Here is a 24,666-nt window from a genome sequence, read left to right as displayed (position 1 = left end):
AATATTTTATATATGTGTACACTTCTTTGTTATTTCCTTCTTGTTGAGGAGCAAATAACAATTAATAGGCAGATTTAGTAGTATTTTCTTAAATAAACACTTTAGAAGAAGGAAAAGTAAAATATGAAAATAAAACATTTTGTTTTCCTTTCTGTCCCTCCTCTTTACTAATACAGCTTTATTTTCGGAGAATGTTTATGATCGCGTGCAATGCGGTCAGTAGAGTCAATGTTTGTTGCGCAGTGTTGTTTTCAATATTTTTTAGAGCACAATAGCTCTTAATAATTGAAAATTCAGTTAAAATTCACACGCGAAGTTTTTGTTCGTAGTGTTTTTTATTTTTCTTTTCTCATATTTTTTTTTTAAATTCGATATCAGCTTTCGGTATTAGAATCAGTGCTTCTCTTAAAAGAATCTAACCTCTTCAAGAATTAAAGATATGTAGTAAGTATTCTTGTCTATTGCATTTCCATTAATTTTATTTCTTCATATTTTGTTTGAATCGTTGTTAATCAAAAAGATAATTTGGAGAGTTGCAACTATTAATTTTTTTATTGAAATAAAATTTGAAAGTGTCAGTATTGAACTATAAAATAAAAGCATCTAACATGCTTGGACGATTATTAGATTCTACATTTCTAATTCTCAAGCTTGTAGATTGGAATTGTAATTGTTTATCGTTATTACAGTTTATTAGAATTTCAATCTTCATTAGCACTAAAGATTTAAATTTAATAGAGTTCTATCTTTTTCTCTGAAGATTTTTCACAATCTCCAGTTGCACCATGGGATCCTATTCCTTCGTGATGACATTTTCTGAACCGCAGTAACATTGATGGCACTACTCTTCGTACGTAATGGTGAGTCTCATGCATTTTCGTTCCTTTGGTTACCCAATCATGTCGTAGGATGAAAGGTCCATATCGACATGGGTGACTGGTTGTATTACGCAGAATTTTTAGCGAGCATAACGACTACGTGTATTTGTTATATCCGTGAGTAGCAACGTTTCCTTTTTATGCGTTTTATTTATTAGTTCAGGGTAGGTCTTCTTGCATATCGCGAATTTTGATGATTAAAATTTCATATCAATAGTATCGATGAAAGCTCACTGAATATGCGTAAATAGATGAAATGTGAATATTTCAATAGATAATGAATGTTGGAATTACTAAAACGGAATATAACGGAGAAATCGGATATCTTCGAATTTCATTACAGCTATTTTATGGTAATATTTTTGATTTAATCATATTTTATCTTAAGATCTAATAACATAGCTGTGTAACGTTTTATGTTATAAACACGGATATAATTTCAAACATAAAGCTGTTGAAGTTCAAATTTCTCCGTATAACCATGTAGCTACTGAATATCAAATGCAAGAAGGCACTTGGCGACAGGCAGATTTTGGGATCAAAGCAACAAGTTTGAAACACTGCTTTCATTTTGTCGAAAATGTACTTTGACAAAGGAATCACCTGAGGCTATTCCCATTAATATTCAACTTGGCGTCAATTATTACATTATACGAAGCTTGAACTTCTTTTTTGATAGATACATAGAGTCCTTTTCATTCCTAATTTTCTCCTTTCAGTATTAGAATTTTAATGATTCCTTAAATTAGTAAAGTAAAGCATAAAATCATAATAATTTGTAATAATTTGTAATAATTTATAATAAGCCGTGGAAATGCGAAATGAAAGATCATTAGCCCGTTAGATAAAAATAGATACACTAATATATTTTAGCTCAGGATTTTTAGGTTCAACTCTTTTTGTGTCCATTGCGAGAACTTAATTCACGTGCTCAGGTGTTACGTGGGTGAAAGAAAGACGTTGAGCACGATAAGCATAGTTCATAAGCTTGTAATAATTTCTTAGTGATTGACAATGCGCCAGCGTATTGCGCACGATATATTTTCCACAGTATGTGTGTGTGTGTGTGTGGTTAAGCTGTGGAACTGCGTCCTTTCGATTATTATTACTCTATTTGCTATAATTTCAAATATAAGAAAAATTTATAAGCAATAATTATATCTCATTTATCACAGTAATATCATTTTTTTAGTAGTTGCATATACTCATTCAATTATAAAAATTTCTAATCAAAATTGGGATATACACGTATTTATATCGTGTTTTACGCAATTCTCGCTAGCCGTGGTCAGACGATTTCAGGAAAATAGTATGTAAATTAGAGCGTGAAAGTAGTGTGCTAAACTCGAGTATCAGAGGCGTCTCAGGATGTCGTCTCTAAGTAGGCTTTTGCGTTTGACGTGTATACTCGTCATTGTTTGATTTTAATTACGCACCGCGTAAGGGATTTTTGAAACTAAATTCTGCAGTTATCAGGTTAATGGCTTCCCATTCTATGAATCATCAACAAGATCACTCCTGTTACTTTGTCACTGTACTTGTAATAGTGTTTCTAGTATTTAGTAATAGTAGTAGTAGTAGTTTGTTTCTTGGCCGATGTACAGTTCGGTTTACCACTAATTTGGGCAAATCGCGGTTGTTTTGTTAGTGTTGCGAGTGATTAATTACGAATTGGATTAGAGGTGCGAACGAGTGCTAATTACAGTTTGAATTAGAGCTACGAAAAACTACTAACATCGGTTTGTTCTATGTATTAGTGTCGCGAAGAAATGATAGTGTTTGCTGCAACGTTGCGAATGACGAGATATCCCGATTGCTTTTAGAGTCTTTTCTTTATAAATTACTGTAATTTCTTATAGAATAGTATTAGAATTTTTTCTTATTTAAAATTTGAATTAATAGAAAGGAATTAATTAATTTTGTACAGTTGCAATTTATGGTCATATAAATGTGGTTAATATTAAAAGTAGCTTTTTATACGTACAACAATTCTAAGAAAAGAATTAAGAAATGCTGTGATGTTCCTCCATCGTGATTGTTTTAATTACCTTCCTATTTAGTGTTACGTCAATGAATGATCGAGCTTTTTTAATATTGCGTTTATAAAATGCCCCAAATTATTTCACTGGGACTATGGACGTGTGTATTCCAGTTCTTGTATCATGTACTGCAGCTAAAAAGGTTGCACGAAAGATGACCATGTATCAATAGCTTGTAATATATTTGCTTTGAGATATTTCACCATTACAGTTGCGTGTATTTAAATATAAGTGCATAGATTACTATTTATTAGCGTTACGTAAACGATTAAAACACCTTGCTGTGGTGTGTGTTTTTGGGAATTTTCTGTTTCTTTTTTCTTGTTCTATCAATAGTAAATTAATCGGCATAGCAGAATAATAAAACACCCTTATTTACATCCGTGATTTATTTGACGAATTTTCTATTTTATAGCTGTTTTAAAGTTAATTTAGTAAATTAGTGTTGCGAGACAAAAGAGGTATTCCACTTACGGTTTGTTGATCGGGTCTACATCGAGTAGATATTTTGATGGCCCTTTTGGCTACCAAATTGATTTCTTTTTCAGTACGCTTTATTGCCTTTTGGAGTATTTCTTTGTGAAAATACCGTTTCATACCGATGAGTACTTTCAATTTGATGTTGTGTCAATTACTTGAAATTGTCATAAAGTGTTATAATGAAGAATGTTCTGGTGAAATATTTGAGTTATACATTGCTGCTTCTTGCATTTAAAGTTATAGTAAAACGAGATCATTTTATTTGGTTAGAAACGAATCGTGTGATTTTAATCGAGTTCTTTTTTCATTCTTTGTGTTCAAAAGGAATTTTTAATGTCTAACTTAATTCAAATTTAAATAGCATTATATGTTCACAATTTTGGTTAAAATGTAATTATCGGAATATATTTTGATGTGTTATACGCTCTTCTTTCAGTTGTAATTTTGTGTAAATACTAACCCAATAAATAAGATTGTTACAGAATACGAATATTAATATATTTAGTACGTTAGATATATATGTATGTAATTAAAGGATCAAGAGTGAAATAACGTGTACAAAATAAAATGATTAAAACAAGAAAGGGTAATTGTTATAAAAGGACATTTGAGTTTTACTTACTGAGAATTAGTTATTTTTTGTTTCAGAAACTATATTCTAAATGCTATTTAATATTCCATACATACAATATTCCATTTCCTTTTCTTTATTAAAATTTAGTTTCAATTCTAACCACTACAAATGTTATAACCTTATTCTACGCTGGATCGGTAACGTTGGGAATGACACTAGTGTAATGATAAAAGAATGTTGCGTACGAGATGTCGAATAAAAGAATGTATTAGGTGGTAGATGATATTCTGTAATATCCTTATAGACGAGGTACGTGATAGCTTTGTTACTTCATGAGACATCGTGTTTCACATTCTGAAATACCGATCGTGTAAAAAATCACAGGTTCGTTATGCCCTCTATGGAAAGTTCAGAAATTATATTGAATTCAATCAACGAGATCACTAACATTAACAGTAAAGAAATTCCTTTTTATTACATCCCTACATGATCACACAAGCATATACATATAGGTATGTGTGCATTACGTTGCGATGGTAGAATTTTTGTAGTGTGCAATGGATTAGTTATCTATTAAAAATTGCATTCGCAGTTTTTTAATACAGCGGAATGAAAATATCAGCTTTTAAAAGATTCATATTGTGAAAATGATGGTATTAAAATGTTTGTCATAATACTGTTACGGGATCAGTACTGTTCTTCGAATCGATCGGTTCGGTCTTCTTTGAATAAGTTGTTATTCGCTACGGTCTATGCAGTATATGTACAATGTAAGGTGCAATTGAAAATTTCTATCATTTCTTTCTACACAATCAATATGTCGGATATCGGTAAAAACCGATTGTCTTAATTTTCTGCCATGATTCGCATTGGTCTTGGCATCTCATATTGTGACTATCAAATAGCTTTGATGTTCCGCATTCTGACTATTAAATAGCTTTAACGATTTATTCTGTTTGTCAAGCGCTTGCAATAATATTAATTTCTGAAAGATTTTTTCGGGAAAACGAATGTAGATACGGGTTAAAATTAAATAAATGAAATTAATACATTTCATATATAACGTAATATATAAAATATTGGTGATTTTATAAAGTTCTGTATCAAAGGCGACATGGTACTTTTTGGTGCCATTAACGCTGTCATATCTATGGTTCTAATTTTGCTCTATGTCTAACTTGTTTCTTCTTTTGCATACAGGGTGTCCCAGTATTGATGATATAACCTGGGGCAGTGATTATACATGAGAAAAGTCGCAAATTGTGGAATAAATTTGTTTCATTTGATGCTTTGTTTTCGAGGAAATTGACTTTGCATTTCCTCCGAGTACGCATGCATTTGACTATGTTGTGGTTAAATGAATATCGATACAAACCATTATTTACTTTATCCATTTATGTAGAAACGTATATATTAAATCAAAAGTTTATTCCGAAGGCAACACGAGTCTTCCACAATTAAATGCGAGGGTCATTTTGGCGTTCGCAGAAGTAAAAACGGAAAATATGTTGGAAAGCGTGCACGAAAATTTAATTCAGAGAGCGCACCTGTGTATGCAATACGGTGGCCAACATTTTCAACAATTTTTACATTAATAAAGTAAATCTTAAGAATTATATGTCTTATTATTACTCATAAACCTACGGCATATGGTGTGTATTGTGACTCGTTTAACCACGATATAGTCAAGTGCACGCGTACTCGGAGGAAATTCAAAGTCGATTTTCTCGAAAACAAAACCTCAAATGAAAAATATTTGTTCCATATTTTCGATATATTTTCTTATGTACAATCATCTCCTCCAGGTTGTACCATCAGTACTGGGACACCCTGTATATAACGGACTGTTCGTAATAAAGGAATTCGTGACAAAGGATCGGAGTTGCGTATTGTTTCATTCTTTCAGTCGAACCGATAGAGCAGTAGTGAGTGAATGGTTCCACCGTCTCAATTACCAGGTGTGAATTCTTGCTAGCGTGGAGTGACCACTAGCGAGGAATTCGCGTTACAAACTCAATCAGAGTTTTTATCATTCTCTCAGACATTTCACAAATATATAACTAAGCCATTTTAGATATTCTTTATTTAATATTTTAGATATTGGTTATTTACTTAAAGTCAAATAACTTGACTTGTGTAAACTGAAATTTGAAATCACGATTTTTGTTTTTGTTTAAAGCGACTTTTGAGATGTATGAAGCATACAGAATTGATCAATTCCGGTAAGGTTGTTAGTCCTTCTGTTTTAAAAAAATTAATTCAAGAAGAATATTAACTATGTATTATACTATTAAAATTCGATTCAGATTTATGTTTAGATTGTTAGATAAATTTCTCTCGTCTTCCCTACCGTAAAATGTAAAAATTTATGTTAAAGGAAATTAAACTTACGTATATTTGGTAGTTTATTAGTAAATAATATATATGAGAAGTCAATTAAAGCAAAGTTAAAAGAAAGCAACACGAAGGAAAGAAACTTTGGAATTCACTTACCAAATACGCTAATGATCCGTGAATTTCGATACGGTGAAGATTTTAAAGACGGTATTAACGAATTCCTGGCAAGTTCTTACGCCTGCAATTCTCCGAGCTCGGCTCAGATCAGAGGATAAAAAGAGCGAATAACAGTGGACCAAAGAACAAAGCCAAGCCTCTCGGATCTGATGAACGATTTGATATCACTTCACTTGCTAAGAAATGAAATTTTTATCATTTCTATTTTTTCCCCAATAAAAAGAATTGTGATAAAGTTTTGATATATTAAAACGAGTTTTAAAGTATAGATCTAATAGAATTATTTCAAATTGAATAAGCTAATATTCGATTAATCTTAATTAAAGGTGACTAAAAAGGAAAAAAAACGATAAAAGTTATCTTTCTTGTTAATTTTTTCTCTAACTCGGTGCACTGAATGCAGCTTTGTTCCTCCGTTGATTTCTACCAGTTTCTTTTCTATTTTACTGGTTTGAATTTAGCTTGGGAATAATTAAGTTACTTCTGTCCGACTGTTTTTGAGAATTAGGGTGAGGACGGAAATTATGGAAACGAAATTAACGAGTTCTTTTAGTCGAGATTAACGAATTATTGCATTTACATTTGCCACATTGCGAGGGATAAGAGATATATCTACATCAGGAAATAGAGTTTCTGAAAATATTCAGTAAACTATTCTTTCATATTAACAAATCAAAAAATCAATGCAAAAAGATATTAGAAAAATTAGGCTAATTTGATAAATTATTATTAGGAAATTATTAAACTTTTTAAGAAACTATCTCGTTTGGAATCTTATATTGTAAAGACTGTGTATATATACATTGAATATAGCGATAGAAATTTCACCAATTGTACGTAATACAGTTAAATATTCTCTTCGCTTATATCCATCATATCTATCAATCATAGTTTTCCTCAATATTAATATTCATACGTGCTATTAAATATTCGATAATATTGAATATTACATTCTATTTCTTCTGTTAGAATCTATTATATTTTCATTTCAGATTTTCATTTTGAAGCATTTATTTTATATCAAATTTTTTCAATGGGATTTAGATATAATACTTTTTGATAATATACGTGTAATTTCTCTAATTCTTGAAAACACTAATTTTCACACTACTTTTCCATGTACTTTGAATCTTTGTCTGCTATAAATGCAAAATGTTAATCGATTTATTTCTCTAACTATCTAGAATAGTTACCATATTTTGTACGAGATCAGCAAGTGTTCTAATACATACGGATGAGAGTATATAACTTTCACTGTCCTAGAGTTTAAAGCTCAAATTTCCTATAAGTGTCAAACGAGTACGAGTATGTATTCACCGCTTTCGGCTAAACGCATCGTTTGCCAGTGGAAATATCCTGTTAGAGTTAGACACTTGTATGCCAGTTGAAAATCGCAGGGGAAGAACATGATATATGTTTAAATCATGTTTTTGTCCTCTACTGATAGGGTTTTATTTTGATTTCAAAATAACAAAACAATTTGATCTTCGTATTTAAAGTAAAAAAGACATAAAAGTTCGATAGCATGAGATTAGAGTTGATATCACTTTGAACGTCAAATTTTTATTATAACTTTTTAATAAAATTTCAAATGATCTGTATACATTGTTTTTGTGTTTGATTAGATCCACTGCAGTTAGAATAGGCTGAAAATGTTTGGCTGTTAAAATTGAAGACATCTTATGTACGCCTTCTTTTAAAATAATGCATAACCAGGTGTACTCTGACACGAGGGCATTTGTTACATTTAGTTTTTAGATATATGATTAATGTAACTTTCTGAGTAATTAATATGAGTAATTCTCCAGTGAGAATTGCATTCCTGTTATATGAACTCCAATTATATATGAGCTGGTTGTTCCCCGATGAGATCGGATAAATGAGATCCTACGTGTAACGTGTTTTATAACTCGTTTTATTTGTGTCTGGAAAGTCGTGATATAAATGAAATTAAGAAGATTTTATGACTCAAAATAAGACGAAAATCAGAAATAACAAAACTGCATTGAAAGTTTCATTTTTGAGAAAATCGAATTCAAACATGTCTAGCCAGGGATTAGCCTGGTGCACGTATACTCGAAAAATTCAAATTCGATTCCCTCGAAAACGAGATTTCAAATGAGAAAATTTTGTCGTATATTTTCAACCTATATTCGCATGTAGAATAGTTCACTCCTGCATAGTCAGGAATTAGTCAGCACTTAACAAGTTTTCAAACTGAATTTTCTGGAAAATGAAGCTTCTAACGCAATTTTGTTATTGTTGACTTTCGTCTTATTTTGAGTTACAGAATACCGGGTCGCCTCTCTTGCACTACAATTTTCAGAATACATTTTACACAAGCTAATTGATGATTTACCATAAAAATTTGAAATAATTTCACAACTCAAAATGAAACACAAATCGGTGATAACAAAATTATATTTGAGACATCTTTTAGAAACGTTCGAAAAATTTGCAAAATTATTCCTAAAACCTCGTTTAAATTACTCAAGTTACCCAACTTCAAGTAACTTAAAACTAGTTTACTAGCTTGAACTTGTTATTTACTTGATCTGATATATATATATATGTATAAAAATAAGGCCTAGGAGTTAGCGGGTGAACCACATACAATGTCGCGAGAGCCGAGGCGTTTTTAAACCATAAACAATGTCCCGAGAGCCGAGGTGCCGATCTACGAGCCGTCTACGTGGCTTTGGCCACGAGCGGTCGCAGAACACGTATATGGTGGGTCTACGGGAAGACAAAAGACATGCGAGAGCAGGGCAGTTTGAGTTGAGAAGTCGAAGACTGTGAATCGAGAAGTCGGAGAGTGCGAGTCGCGTTGTCGATATAGTGCTGTTAGCGTTGTCGAGGGAGTGTGGTCCGCGTGAGAGAGAACGTTGGATCCGTTGTGTCGGGAGTTGTCTAGATTGTAGCGTGTTATTGCGATTAGTTCATATTAAACTACCATCGTTTTTCTGTCTATATTTGTACAATCCATTCATTGTAAATAAATTACAAATATTAGGATATAATAACAATATATTCCATTGAAGATACTACATATATCATGTCAATTTCAAGTCGCTTGATTAATCTGAACGAGGTTTAAAGCTTTGTAATTCTAAGTAAATCCAATATGTGATCAGACATATGGAATCAGACACATTACGAACTAATAACGAGCTATCAGTTTATATCGTAAAAGTTAAATTTTGTGCTATTCATCGTTGCAATATAATTTCACGACACTCGATTAAGGTAATCATAAATGTAATATTAAATCTATTCACTCGGTGAAATTCAAAACGACCTACCGCAACTTGCCGTATGGGATTTTCGAGTGGGAAAGATTAATAGCTCCACCAGCGTACGAGGTTACGCGTTAAACTATAATTAACTAAAAAGGGCGTAACACCATCCGTATCTCCATATACAGTTGCCGTGACAAGTTCAGTGTACGATTTGCTTACAATTAGTATAGCACGTATTACTCGCGTAATTTTCGTAGCCTCAGAACAGGATCGTAATACTTGTAGTTTGTAATAATCTATTCAGATAGATACATTTACATTTAAATACTAAAAAATAATGTTAAAAATATACAAATTTTTATATTGATCCGAAACGAATTTTACATGATTTTTACATGATATAAGTCATGAGGTTACGACTAGTAGTCATTTATATGGGAAGTGATAGGAAAGGCATAAAAAGACCTGGTTAATTAAAAATATTGTTGCGACTATAAAATATTTATTTATACTTTACTATTTTTTAGTTAGGTTCTATTCCTTTGGGTGACGATCTACTAATAAAATATCATTCAGAAAATCTGACAGAAAGCAACACCTATGGGTTTATTTTAAGATAGTGCCATTAACGATAAAGTCATTACTGACCGCTATAATCAGTGATTATATGTTTGCAAGATCCAATTCTACTTAGTTACATTAGAAATCGAGTAGGTTTATCTGCTTAAAAAAGAGTAACGCATTATCAGTACTTTGAGAATCATTCAGGTTAGACTTCATGTCGGATTTCTAACTATCGATGTTTTAACTATTTTAGAAAGCAGTGCTTGATAGAAAATCGATGATGAAAAGAATCGATCTACACTGCAATGAGATAAAGATCTACTTACAGTGAACAGCGTTTAAGATTCTTTACAACCTAAAATGTATTTATTTGCAATAAAATATACATCAATTTACAGGGAACAGAATTGAAGATTTTTCGCAACTTAAAATTTATTCGATTGCGATGAGATACAGACCAACTTACAGTGAGCAATATTTGATTGAAAATCGATAAAGAACTTATGCGAAACGACCTAATAATTTGCCAAGTAACATAGTAGTGTGTTAATAGCCACAAGTATGTCGTAGGGTGTTCGATGTTTGGCAAAGTGGATCACTCGGTTCCGATCAGTAAAGACTGAAGACGAGGGTGTGTAGAGGGTAGTAGTAGAGGAGAGGATCGCGTGGGAGGATGGGTTTTGGCATAGCAGAGCGTGTCGGTGCAGTAGGGGAGAATGGATTGGAATGGGAGAATGGGTGTTCTCTCCCAAGTGTTCGGCTGTCGGGAGCAGCCAGGCGGGTAGTCAGTGCGTCGTCAGCCTTCGCGTCGTCGTGATGCTCTTCTGTTCTTTCTTGTCTTTCTGGTTTCGTCCTTCCAGTTCATTCAGCGCCTACCTCGTCGGTACACTAGCTATATCGTGTTATTGTGACTTTTTCTATTCTTTCATGACACAGAACGATCGTCAATACTATTCATTCAATTAGTTGGAAGTTGAAAATAGATTTGTGTTTTTATATTTGATTCATTGCTTTTTAAAACGTTCTTGTGATTTCATGTGTTGTTGCTGTCGCACGCGATTTATACTGACAATCATAAACTTCAGATTCCCCGGAGAACTTGAATGGAAAGAGTACCGAGATTCATCGTAAAGGAACAGTTTGACGCGCTTCAATACTACATTTCTCTCGTTTTACTTTAAATTGGCTGTTTGTTTTGTGGTGGATTTTCATCGTTCTTTTCAAGAGTTCTCAAAATCGAGAGAGAGAGAGAGAGAGAGAGAGAAAGAAAAAAATTATCCTTTTACGTGTGATTGTGTTTTCTCTAGTGCTATTAATAAACTTATCAATGGTTTCTGTGATGATATTTTCATAGAAGAGGGTATGTGTTTATACTTGATTCGTTTACACGTTTGTGTTCATGATTATTCAATAGGTCACAATGAATGAAATTGTTCATATTTTAAAATATATTCTTATATATTAACAATTGCAAATTAAATAATATCAGTATATTATTCATGAAATTTAAAATTTATAATCTTTTATTGAATTTTATTCACTTTCTGGTCGATTAATACTTAACGAAATAATAATAATATCTCACAATCAAATATGTTAAACAATAGAAAGATTTATTTAAGAATAATGAAAAAATGTTTGTTTTCTCCTTTTAATTGATCTTGAAGCTTGAATTAAATGCCTTTACTTACTATTGAATAATCTTTTATAAATTTGTAAGGATTTTTACTAAACTAAACTAAACTAAGAGCAAACGTTGGAATGTTCGAATTATAACATAAATATATAAGAATAATATTTATAAAACTTTCTCTACTGTTTTATGTCAGCCCTGATTATTTAATATCAGATTTATTAAAGAAACACTCGAACATGTAAGAATCTTGTATATAAATTAAAAAATATTGAAATTTCGAAACATTTGCTTATTAATTATGCTACGTTTAAAACGCCATGAAAACGTATGTTCTCTCCAAATATTTTCTTTTGTGAAGTACATACGCATTTATATGCATGCACAAGTGGCTCTCCAAGTAAAAGATGCAATGAAATTTGCACTTCAAGCGTCAGATCTTAACTAGTGTCTGAGTAATCTGTTTTGAACATATTGTTTGAACATAGAAAGGATTGACTTTTTTTTATCATACTTAATTTATTTGTTTATTCTTTTGTTTTCCTTTTTTAGGAAACTGTTTTAGTACATTTATTATTTTATTATTTACCAATCCTTTCAGATCTTTTTGGACATTTTTTTTTTTTTAGTTATTTGCATCAAACAAAGAATATATTTATTTATAGAACTCAGTACAAAAATCCGTAAATTTCCTTTATTATTATATATAGAGTTAATTATATTATTTATGACTTAAAGAACAGAAATAATTTGATTTTGTATCAACGAATATTAAACATTTTTTTTATATAAACACTTTTCATTGTTTTCACTTTTATTATAGGAACCCTTCATACATCTTTCCAATACCTTTTCTACTGTTACAATTTTTTTGTAAAGAGAAGAATGTACCATTTTTGCATTTTATAGACGAACAGCTATTTTTTATCTTACGAGTATTATTTTGTAATAGTATACAATTTGGGGAGTACTTCTGATTTTTTTTAAACTGCAGTATATTAAAAAGGACTATTTGAAAAGGTAAAAAATCATTTGAAAAAATATCGCAAACAATTCGAAGTATTTTTAATTTTACTTTAGAACTAAACTAAAATCTAATCTAAAACTAACTATATACATGCAGATTAAACGACAGGATATACATGGAAAACAATTAAGGAAGAAGCTTGATTTAATATATATCGATAATAAATTCAAATAACTAAAAATAACAAATGAAGAATGATTTTAATTCCTGTATCATATTTATGAATCTCATTTATGGCTTTAAATATATCGTGAATTCTTATTTTGTGGAGTTTTTCTAGATTGAAGTTAGGCTTAGGTTTAGGTTTGGATGTTGGATTTGAGTTCTAAAGTAAAATTAGAATTACTTCTAATCATCTGCAATGCTATTTTTCTAATATTTTACTTATTCAAATGATCCTTTTTAACATATTGAAGTTTGAAAAGAGTCAAAGGTATTCAAATTATATACTATTAGCTCATTTTCTAATAAAATATTATTTTTTACAAAGTTATAATGGAGCATTGATTTTGATCATGACAACTATAATTTTTAAGGCTGATTGAATTGATTATAAATATTGTAACGTTGATAATTTATGTAATTTGTAGAGCTCTTTGCTAGCATATTTTTAATAGTACGATTGAAATGCTATATAATATTGAAAGATAATAGTATCAGTAGGTTCATACGTATATTAATACATTGAAGTACATAACTTTACGATTGCTTGAATTGATGACTATATCGTATCGTAGTAGGAGAAATGTGACAAGAAGTTTCGAGATTGACTTCCAGTGAAGGTTGCACCGTGCCATGAATTCTCTGATATCGAACGAACAGCACCGCTTGCTTTATTCTCATTGTTAGGCCGATACGCCAAGTAAAGTGCTTGCGAACTTTTTAGAAAGTTTCAACTATTTTTTAATATTAAATCATACGATCTCTTTTTTACTCTCTTTTGTATTACATTTATTTTTAATTTTGCTCTTCGATATATATTTTCCAATAGGAATATATATATGTATTATATATATCTCACTAGAACTAGCCGCGTTTTTGTTAATTTTACCATTTACATCATTTATCTCTTGGACTTTAAGAATTTCTCATCTTTACAAATTTACAGACAGAATCAATAAAGAAATAAATCAGATCAAGTATATTCATTTATCTATACATTATACTTTCATTCTTCCTCAACCACAACATGGTTTTTATGGATTGGATTACTGTTTTGGCTAAGAACTAAAATTAATTATTTTAGCGTTTATAACTTTTTCCTCATATACCATATAAAATTACGTACTTATTTACATTACATTTACTACTTTATCTCTTCAATAATAACTATTATTGATGATATATGGTGATGAACAACTAGGTCCATCATGGTATACAGTGACATCGTAAAGTGACGAATAGCATCATTATAGAGGAACTGGTAGGGTCGTTGGACAAGTACAATGAAGAACAAAATTATTAATACGGTAGACGGCTCGATTATAACTGTATGAAGAAAAATACTGCCATCTACACAAATCTACTACTCTTTTTTCTACACAAATTGGTATTTTTGTTATTTGATTTTACATCTAATCAGTAAAAGTTTGATTACAGTCGAATATTTTTGCAAACGTTAAGATATGTATATATATTAATCTATATATTTTTAAGTAGTATCGAGTTTGTTTAAGCTGATTTTGACGAAGAAATCGAATGCAGCGCTTTCTTCGGGGAAAAGTGGAAATTATAAAAGTTCCATTTTAGTCAGCCAAAGTGGTAACTTACCTCCTGTTAGCTCTAAGCATCGTACGACGGCTGCTTTGTTCTCTTGTTCACATTCATTCGTTCTTTTTATTTTACCGGCTTGGATTGAGCTCAGAGAATTTCAGAAATCAAAATTTATCAATCGTTTCGTTAATCTCGACTTTGCAGAGATAGACGTTTTGATATTAACGCGACGTTAGTCTACTCGATGCTATCGCTTTAACAATATTTTATTAAAGACTCTTAAAGCGCAAAAACGGTCGATGAAAATTGTACAAATATGAAGAAGTTATTGTGCGTTGGATTTTGAATAAAATCTTTTCATTTCTAAATGACCAAGTTATTAATAATTTTCCACTTCAACTTTCCATTTAAAATCGATTTCCCGAAAAACTTCTTTTTAGGTATATCACTCTTTTAGCTAACTGCCGATATTGCAACAACACGATGCAAAAACATATATATTCTGGATCATACAAGAAATTTTTTCCAAAATTGATGAAAACCTGTTACAAGGATATGCTGTAAAATTGATCTCGACTTTCAGTTCAAGCATAAGATATTGATCTACAAAATTATTCTTCTTGAAGGGTAATGTTAATTTTTTATGAACGTTAATCAAATATTTTTCGCTGCAGTTCTGTTTCCGACAGTATATTCGTGATATTTTTTACTTAGTCTCTTCGTCTTCCATTCCTTCTTCAAACCCATAAAATAGCACCACTCTCATTAATGCTTCTTAATATGCGTGTCCGTGCACGTTCTTCTATATGGCCACCATTAGTAGTACGTGAACTTACTCGTAACTTGATTTTCAAGCTTTTAAAGATTTTTTCAACAAGATCTGATATTGGTCGGAGGCCACGTAAAGCATATTCAATTTCATGCTTCAATTGTTGCACTGACGTAAATTCTTGAGAAATTCTGATCTGTATAGTAGTACATTTTAGACCACTAGTTATACAAATTTGTAGTTTTACAAATTTTTGATTATTTAAATAATATTAATTCCCTCACGTTAAATTAATTCAATGTATCAATAGATATTTCTGTTAGATATCATATTCATTTATGTGTCATTTAATTAATTAATTCAATTAGTTGTGTAGCTAATGTCTCGTTTTTTTCTGGAACTTATTTGCGTAGCTTTTCATTTCCTTTTATTTCTATTGTTTCTACTATTACGTATTAATATTTATTTTAATATGATTATACATATTCTACTCGGTTAATTTGCTACTGCTCAACTTACCAACTCCTTAGTCTAACATTATAGTGATTCTACTTACCAATCAGAGTGTCCGAAAATCAATACTAGTACTATTCTATATCCTAGTGTAGTAATCTAATCTACAGAAATTCCAATTTTGCATTATTAAGTTATTACAACCTTAAGTTATTCTGGATGAATGAAATAAATATTTAAAAAATGTGGTTAATAATTCAAATGTCTTTTACTTTCGGCTCATTTTAATGATACATTGTAATAGTAAACTGGAAAATAGAGACACTTTTCGTGATATAAATTGCACTAATGAAATTTAGTTTTGCAAGAATAATTTTACATTATGACTTTTTCTTTCTATATTAACCTTTCATTGAAGCTACTATGAGAGGAAGCAATCTTAAAATAATTATATTTTTGTAATATGGAAATTTTTCTAAAATTAGGGCGCCGTTAATTTTGTTTCGTAAAATAAGACGAGAAAATTTGTTTATATTGTGTGTTTAATCTAATCTGCTTCTAATCTGTTTCTAAGGTTATTCATGTCCATGATGAGAATGCTTAGTGCAATAGAACGCATTTATAATAGGTAGTATAAATTAATATCCGTGAAGATTGTTGTTATCAAATTTTAATATATTTGCAAAAAAGAAGACTGTGTTTGGGGTAAAATTAATCAACCTTCTATAAAAGAATTATTATTTTCACTATTATTTATTGTACATAGTCCTTACATAATGGCTTAGGACGACCTTCCAGCTTTATATCTTTCTCTTATCTCCTCCGCTTACTTTTCATCCTCTTTGTTCATCCTTCTCCATCTACCCTATTATATTTAGTATTTTTCGTTTTTCTTCTGTAATAGTGGAAAACATAAATTTGAAACTTGATCGGATAGTTTTAGGGGGTCAATAAAAAATGTTGGATAAATGTGTCGTTTATATAATTATGGGGTCATATTCAAATTCTCGGTGAGCCACATTCGAATGGCAAACAGAACGATTGAAGTCAATAGTCGATAAGTTGGAACATATTGAACTGGCCCATCGTTTATCCGATCAAACCATTTGTCCTGTATGGGCAATATTCACGATAGGATCATGCACTATCAAGGTTAATTCGTATCCTGCAATCTCGAGACGGAAATAGATGCACATAATTCTATTCGTAAATACAATATTATCAATTTATCTTTATACCAAACACTTTACATTCATATCTTTTTAACGCTAATTGACCAATGTATTGTACATGTATGGATAATGTTTGAGATTTGGAGATTAGTTTCTTGAACAAAAGAGATTATCTAAAATTTTCTACACTGTTAGCGTTCAGTTCATTTTATGTGACGAGAACATTTTGTATAAAGAATATTTTATATTTTGATCTATGTATACTTTCAAATACTTTTAATAGGTCTTGAAAGGAATATTAAGATGATTCAGAATTTAACAATTTTATTTTATGATTTATTAAATTATGGTTTAGTCCATTTATCAAGTTGCGTAGAATTTTACAAGGAAAGCTAATCAGCGTCAATATTTTTATTCGTCATTTTATATATATATATATGTATATTTTACTTTTAGTAATCAATACTGTGAATGAATCCGAGCGTTCCAATGCAGAGGGGTGACTCTCGCCATTATCCTTAACGATTCCATTAAGTTGTTACTTAAGGTAGGGCGCAACGTTCGAAGACTGTAATATAGAAGTTACCCCTTTCTTACAGGGATATCTTTCAAGCCATTATCCTGTCGTACGTTCTACTTGTTTGTTCCGTTAGGGTGAAGGCAGCAGTGGATGGTTTGCAAGGAGAAAGTACGAATGCTCCATTCACGAAAAAGCTTAATTTTCTCATCTAAATGCATCCACCGCTTCTGAGACTGAATCTTCACTGTTGATAGGAAATTGCTTGCATCGTTTTGCTTCGCTTATTAGTTTCTGACATTATAAAGCTAATTTGGATTTAATTCTCATCCTTGTTTATCTTTCCTCCTACAACTCACTACAACTGTGATTTATTATCAAACTGGGTTTCGAAATTCATCATCGGTACTCAATCGATATTACTCAATTTCTTATAATAAGCAATATATATAGTTACATTAATATTTGGACACCGTACTGCTTCTACATTTTTTATTCGTTTTATCTTATTTACATATTATTTTGTTTATGATACGGAAGATATGATATATTGCAGTTTGTAAATGTAAACAGAGTTTTTTCGTAACAATGATATTGTATACGTAACGTGTAAAAATATGTGAGAGAACCGTCTTTCTATGTGAATCTTAAATAATTTCAGTTACATAAAAACTTTGTTTATCATGAAAACACAATATTTATGAGATAGAATTTGTTGTATTTTCTTTAATTAAGTAGAGTACGTAGAGATAAAAACAATTAACACAAATTAAAATCACTGCTTAAATGATGTATAATAAAATCGATTCAAAGGTACTACTCTTGAAAGTCTGTGTATTACTATATCCTGTAGAGAAAGCAATTTCCCGATCACAGTTGCTCATTTTTCTCAATGTACTTCAATTTCATTAGAAAGTTCTATGAAGTTGGTAGTTCCACCAATACAAAGCTTAATATATATTTCAAGCAGCACTTTATTGGACTTAAATAATTGTTCCTTGTTTAAACACATGTTTTTAAGACATTTAATTCACTTTGGAGACAGTAATTATATTAGTAGGATAATTAATAATTACACATTCTAAAATTTTAATTTTTTATTTCAATTTTTAACTTACATTTATGATATCTATTTCAATTTTTAAAATAGATGTACACTAATATCTTTATTTTGAATAACTATTATTTATTGTGTTATTTTTCTAAGAAATCGATAATATACTCTATAAACTTCAAGAATCCAATATGACATTGAATCTCTGTCGTTCAAACTGTTAGCATATGCTAATTTGATCTTACGTTGTATGGAATCTCATGTTCAATTCATGTTCATAAAGTGTTTTAAATTCACAAGTACGTTTTGTCCCGAGTTGTGAATACATTCTTCTTCATTCATAAAGTTACTAAAGCTTTTATACTTGAAACTTACGCCATTCTAACATCGCACTATATTACTTCAATCTGATACAAGTTTCCTACGTTGTACTTATATTTTCGCGTCATTATCTCTTGTTAAAAAATTGATTATTCTTAACATATGGGCATAATTTAACATCGTAAGTTTCCAATTTCATTCACCGATAAAATCAAAGATTTTATAATTTCCAGTATAAGAGAGTTTCGTGAGCCATGTGAGTTTTCTTATACATTGTTTTTGCTGAAATGGTCACCACTTTTAAGAAAACTCTACATGATCTGTTTAGTTTTCTTAAGCACTGAAACCATCGACAGTGCATAGACAAAAGACTGGAACGAAGGCAGACCGTAAACAGTAGACAGGCGACGACATTTGCTTCAGGGTTTTCAGTTATAGGGTAACACTACTAGCGTGCGAATCTGGACCAGCTCAAATTATATACTCCTACTTATACTTTCACTTCTGTATTTAAAATATATTTTTCTACCTTAGAATTTCTAGTTTGCCTCGGTAAGTCAAATACTTAAAGTTCGAGTTGCATGTAAACTTTTCTGACTAACTGTATATATCATAAATATCAATTACTCTTTGTGCGGATAGTTAGGTTTAGAAAATGAATGTGTTAAATTGAGTTTATAATATATTTTGGTCAATTACAAGATTCTTACATCGAAATGTTACAAATATTTCTAGTGGTTGTTTAAAACGGAAATGGTGGAAAGAAGTAATAGAAACGAACAATGCTGAGGAGAAGATGGAGGATGGTTTTAACGGTGAATGAAAGTTTTAATGGTCGAAGAAAGTTAGGTCTCGGGTTTTTCCAGGCCTGAGAAGGAAAATTTGTTCCATGTGACTGTTCGACACTTGGGTGTTATACATTCTATGAACGCATCTGTCGTCCGAATGTGTTGACCTTTCGACCTCCCCCTTAATGTGTGTCGCAAGAATTATGTTTCTACATTCTTTATTATCGAACAAATCGAAAATTTTGACGTCTTTCTTACATCAGAAATCGCCGTCCTTAGCTTCTAAGTACAAATTGGAGCGATAATCGTAGTAGTGAACATCAACTTTGAAGATTTGACAAGTATACGTAAATTTGCTTAATTACAGATTGGATACGAGTAAGTAATCAAGAGAGGTTTAAACTACATGTGAAAATAAGTAAAAAATGTAGAATAACATGTTTTCATAAGATGCTTCACTTTAAAAAAAAAAATTTGAAAATATGTCACATGCACACGCGTTTAAACTTTTTTTTCTAAAAACGAGACCTTGAATGGAAAAATGTTATTTTATATTTTTGACTTAATTTCGCGTGTATAAATAATCTACTGTTTATTCATTATTATCTAGTCGGTACTTAGCTAAGTTAAAGAACATTTGACAAATTTTCAAGCTCGATTTTTTCTGGAACGAAGCGTTGTACGAAAAAATGTTATTCTATATTTTCGACTTGTCTTTTCACATGGAACAGTTCCCTCCTGACCAGATGTACTGTGATTAGCGCCGCACAGATAGTAAAATTATCTTCATCGATAGTATTGCTAGTGAAATTAGTGACGGTTAGCAAATCTAGTTCCATAACTTCATGTGGCCCGCCGCCGTGGAAGTCGTTTTCGGCTCCTCGTGCTCGCCTTCCCGCTGCAAAGTGTAGCAATCATTCCGCAGAACTTTCACTACACGGTACAGTCCAAGGAACTTCGACTGGAACTTCAATCCGAGACTGGCCTGCGTCCTCTTGATCGGCACCAGATCCCCCGTCTTTTATGCTGTCGTCATTTTGCGTTACATGAAAAACCCCCATCTACTTGAGGCTTGAATCTTAGCGAGCCTTTTCCTTGCTTCTACTTGCACCTGAGTACGTTCCTCGTGGAACATCGCGGCCCATTCCTCCTCGATCAGCTGCCACATCTGCAAATCGTCTTGCATCCTTATCCGTGTTCCGAACAACAGTTGAAATGGGGTAATGTTCGTACTTCTAGTGGGAGTCGCATTCAAATACTTCTGTACCGTATCTAGATGCTTATTCCACTCGCGTGGCATGTTTGTACACATTTTCATCAGCAGGGGAATAAGCGTTCTTTTTAGCCTTTCCACTTGATCGTTTGCCCATGGAATTCCATTTCTACTCCAAACATGTTGTATTTGTTCTATATTGCAATAGTTCTGAAAATCGGTTGCCGTGAATGCCGGCGAAGCATCGGAAATAATTATTCTTGGATTTCCGAAATTCACAGATTGCTTCTTTAAATGATTAATGACCTCGAAGGCACTTTTCGACCTTGTGCAATACAGCCAGACGAATTTTGAGAAATCATCAACCACCACGAAAATATACTCATAATATTTCTTCGTAACGGGCAATGGTCCGAGATGATCGACATGATAGGTATCGAATGGCGTTTCTCCCCTTTCGATGTCTGGCAATTCCTCTTGATTGCCTTGTTTTTTCTCCGCAAGCCTGCATACTTTGCATCTCAGCACTACTTTTTCTACTGTCTGGCGCATTTCCCTAAACCAGTAGTCCTTCCTCACTAGCTGCTCCGTTTTACTCATGTTGAAATGGCCACGTTCGTGAATTAATCGGACTAGTTGAGTCTGCATTGATTTGGGCACGATCGAAGACAGCTTATCATCCGTTTTTCTGGATATAATTTCGTCATTGATTCGATCTAACAACTCTTTATGCATCTCATACACATCCACTGTTTCGTCAAATTGAATAGTCAGCATTTCCTTCATTTTTTCCCAACTTTCAAAACATCTTTCGAATTCGATGAACGATTTCGCCGAACCACGTAAAAGACTCTTTGCGTATATTATGCGCTGCACATCAGACCAACCGCGAAGATTGCTCATCTCCTCAAACTTCGACAACCAGCTTTGCAAACTGACTTCGTCGTCACCGCTGAACGTGCTCATGGACTCTGGTACATCCCTAAACACTGAAACACACGTGTTCTTGTTGTCGACTCTTACGGATGTTGTGAACACGCCGCACTCTTCTCCATCTTCTTCTTCTTCCTCGTTTTCACCGTGCTCAATTTCCAAGGCAATGAAAGCTTTCAGACGATCTAGCAATACATCCTTTCCACCGGTTGTTTTTAATCTTCGCTTTTTAAGTTCTTTTTTCAATTCCACAATTTCCATTACTTCGATGTTCCTTAGCTTATCGTTCACAACGCAGCTTTCCGCGGCATCAACAGTGGTATTATCCGCACTTGATCCTTCACTCATCGTGGATAATGATTCGATTGATTTCAATACAGTTCCACAATCACCACACAAATAGTTCTGTAAAATGTTTTGTTCAATCCTGGCTCGGGCTCCCAATTGTAGAGAGTAAGGGAGTACAAAAATCTCTTACACCTTCTCTCTGGTTATACTCTGTACAACTTTGTCCGCAATTCTGTCCGCAACTCTCTGCACTACTCTCTATAATGCTCGCAACGCTCTGCACAACTCTCTTTTATACTACGGTTTGTATGCGCACAGGTGTGGATGACAGGCATGGTCAAACATACCTTTCTTAATTACCCTTCCCCTTCCCCTGTTGTAAACGACCATAGGTATATGGCCCATCCGTCCGTATTTATATTGCCTTTTGTCTGGGGTATATCGGGATTCTCCCCAGAGTTTCTTCCACGATACTACGATAATAAATGTTTGTATTTAATTAGATTTATTCACAGTAAATTCCGCAGTTGCTTCGAGATTTTGAGACTTGAGACAGATTGATTTCACTATATTAATAGACACTTGATTTCACTATAACAAGAATGCGACGAAGAAGCTAAAACGGCGATAGCGCACCTCTGTCCTATTTGACCCTTATCGCGTTTTCCCTGGGAGTTGAGATACGAATGTAATCAGGGAGACACTTTGGTAACTGTGCGAGATTTTCCTACGGACTTGGTCAATTTAAGAGCGAACGAGTTACCGATAAGGTATATGACCCTTTGGGAACCTGGGCTTGTAACGCGTCTGTTTCCTGTCGAGTATAGAGTTTTGAGGGGACAATGAAAGTTAAATAAATTTCCTTGCGAAGTTCTGAAACTTCTCAAGACAAAGAATCATGTGTGCGCCAGTAGACCAGAACCTCGTCTCTCACGGCTTCAACATTTTCTCTACTGCAGTTTTGCCTTTTCGAATATGGAAAAACATAAAATTTCGCAGATATATCTTATTGTCTATTATCTTAAATTAATCATAGAATTATTAAATCAGTTTATTTAAAATATTTGTATATTTAGGGAGACAGTGGAGTATTAACCTGCAGAAAATACACATTAGACGATACTACTTTTATACTATGAAAAAATACAGTTATTAGAAAAGTAATCTAGAAAAATCAGCACAAATGTATCGTACGGCGCAATATTGAAGATCTTATCACGAGATCTACGCTATATGAGAAAAATTAAGTATCTTTCTGTACCTTTGACGTACAGCTTAATCTTTCCGTACCAATTGATGCATCATAAACTCACATATATAGTAATAGTATTAGTCGTTGCTCCCATAACAGTTTGCAATCCCTTAACTTGTCTATACCGAGGGTTTATGCTTACTACCGTTAGGAATGTCGGATTGATATAAAGTACTCGTTGGGGCAATTTCAATTGGCAGTTTAACCTTTCCTTTGTTCTATGAATTAGGATACATATAATGGGCATCATATATAACGTAGATGTAGAAATTCGACAGAATCCTTAAAGGATATATATATGTCGGTGATGAAGGGACATCGGTGCCTTTCTTTTGGAATGTTTGGGAAGGACCCCCAATACCCTAAGCCAGACTTTTGTTATAGCTACACTTAAGTAATAAAACTAAGAAATAGGTGTAATGTTCTAATTCGGTTAGGGGTACTCAAGGTTTATGACGATGGGTTTGGGTTCGAAGTGATATGATGAGTCACCGAACGTGGCCACGGACACGGTATGTAACAACAGAGGTATGAAATAATCATGCAGCTCGCCTCAAAACGAAGATTGACCCGAGAGGTGGAGAGAAGACTGTATAAGGCTAGGTCCATTTGGACTAAGACACAATTGACAGTTGACACAATTGACAGTTGACACAATTGACAGTTGACACAGTTGCTGATCGAGTTGCTGATTGAGTTGGTTACTGAGTTGGTTGCTGAGTTATCGAGAGAGAGTTATCTGAGAGAGCTTACTGAGCGGAGTACTACTTTCACGTGGAGTAAAACGAAAATAGTGTATCACGTTGAGTTCGCCGTCCCGTTGGCCGTGGATTCGTTATAGAACCTGAATCCATCCTCATCGACCTCTCGACCGAGGCGATTACCTGTAATCTCTTGCCTCGACATATTTGTAACAATAAACTACTGCTGTACCCACCATAGCAAATTCAAATGAGGGTACCTCAGACGCCTATACTTCCAATCCTTCTCCGACATATACTTATATATAATTATTTGATTTGGTAATTATAAATCGCGTAAAACGCTGTAATAAATTACATAGTTTTGATTCTCAAGATTTCAATCATGATTGTAATAGTACGTTGTACTTTGTACCGATATTTCGTGAATGTTCCAGTTTATTTCTTCGCGTCTCTTTGTGCAACATACTTTTAAAATATCGAAAAAAAACGAAGCTCGAAGAACGACAAGTAATGTCATCTAATCATCATGGAAGTTTAAAAT

General features: G+C 32.5%; 1 protein-coding gene across 10 annotated transcripts in view; it reads left to right on the top strand.

Annotated features, from left to right (window-relative positions):
* The first annotated feature begins 310 nt into the window (after positions 1-310).
* Positions 311-24,666, top strand: part of LOC122565886 (trace amine-associated receptor 9) — a 96,921-nt gene continuing 72,565 nt past the window's right edge. For 4 of the 10 annotated variants that reach the window (XR_006316307.1, XR_006316308.1, XM_043722430.1 and 1 more), the window contains exon 1: positions 11,096-11,648. The gene's annotated coding sequence lies outside the window, so the exon portion shown is untranslated. Of the gene's footprint in view, positions 445-760; positions 861-11,090; positions 11,649-24,666 lie in introns of those variants that run through there. The other 6 variants (XM_043722441.1, XM_043722389.1, XM_043722396.1 and 3 more) reach the window with 6 other exon arrangements.

Source organism: Bombus pyrosoma, linkage group LG1 (genome assembly GCF_014825855.1).
Source record: "Bombus pyrosoma isolate SC7728 linkage group LG1, ASM1482585v1, whole genome shotgun sequence".
Taxonomy (NCBI): domain Eukaryota; kingdom Metazoa; phylum Arthropoda; class Insecta; order Hymenoptera; family Apidae; genus Bombus; species Bombus pyrosoma.
This window is presented reverse-complemented; position numbering and strand designations above follow the sequence as displayed.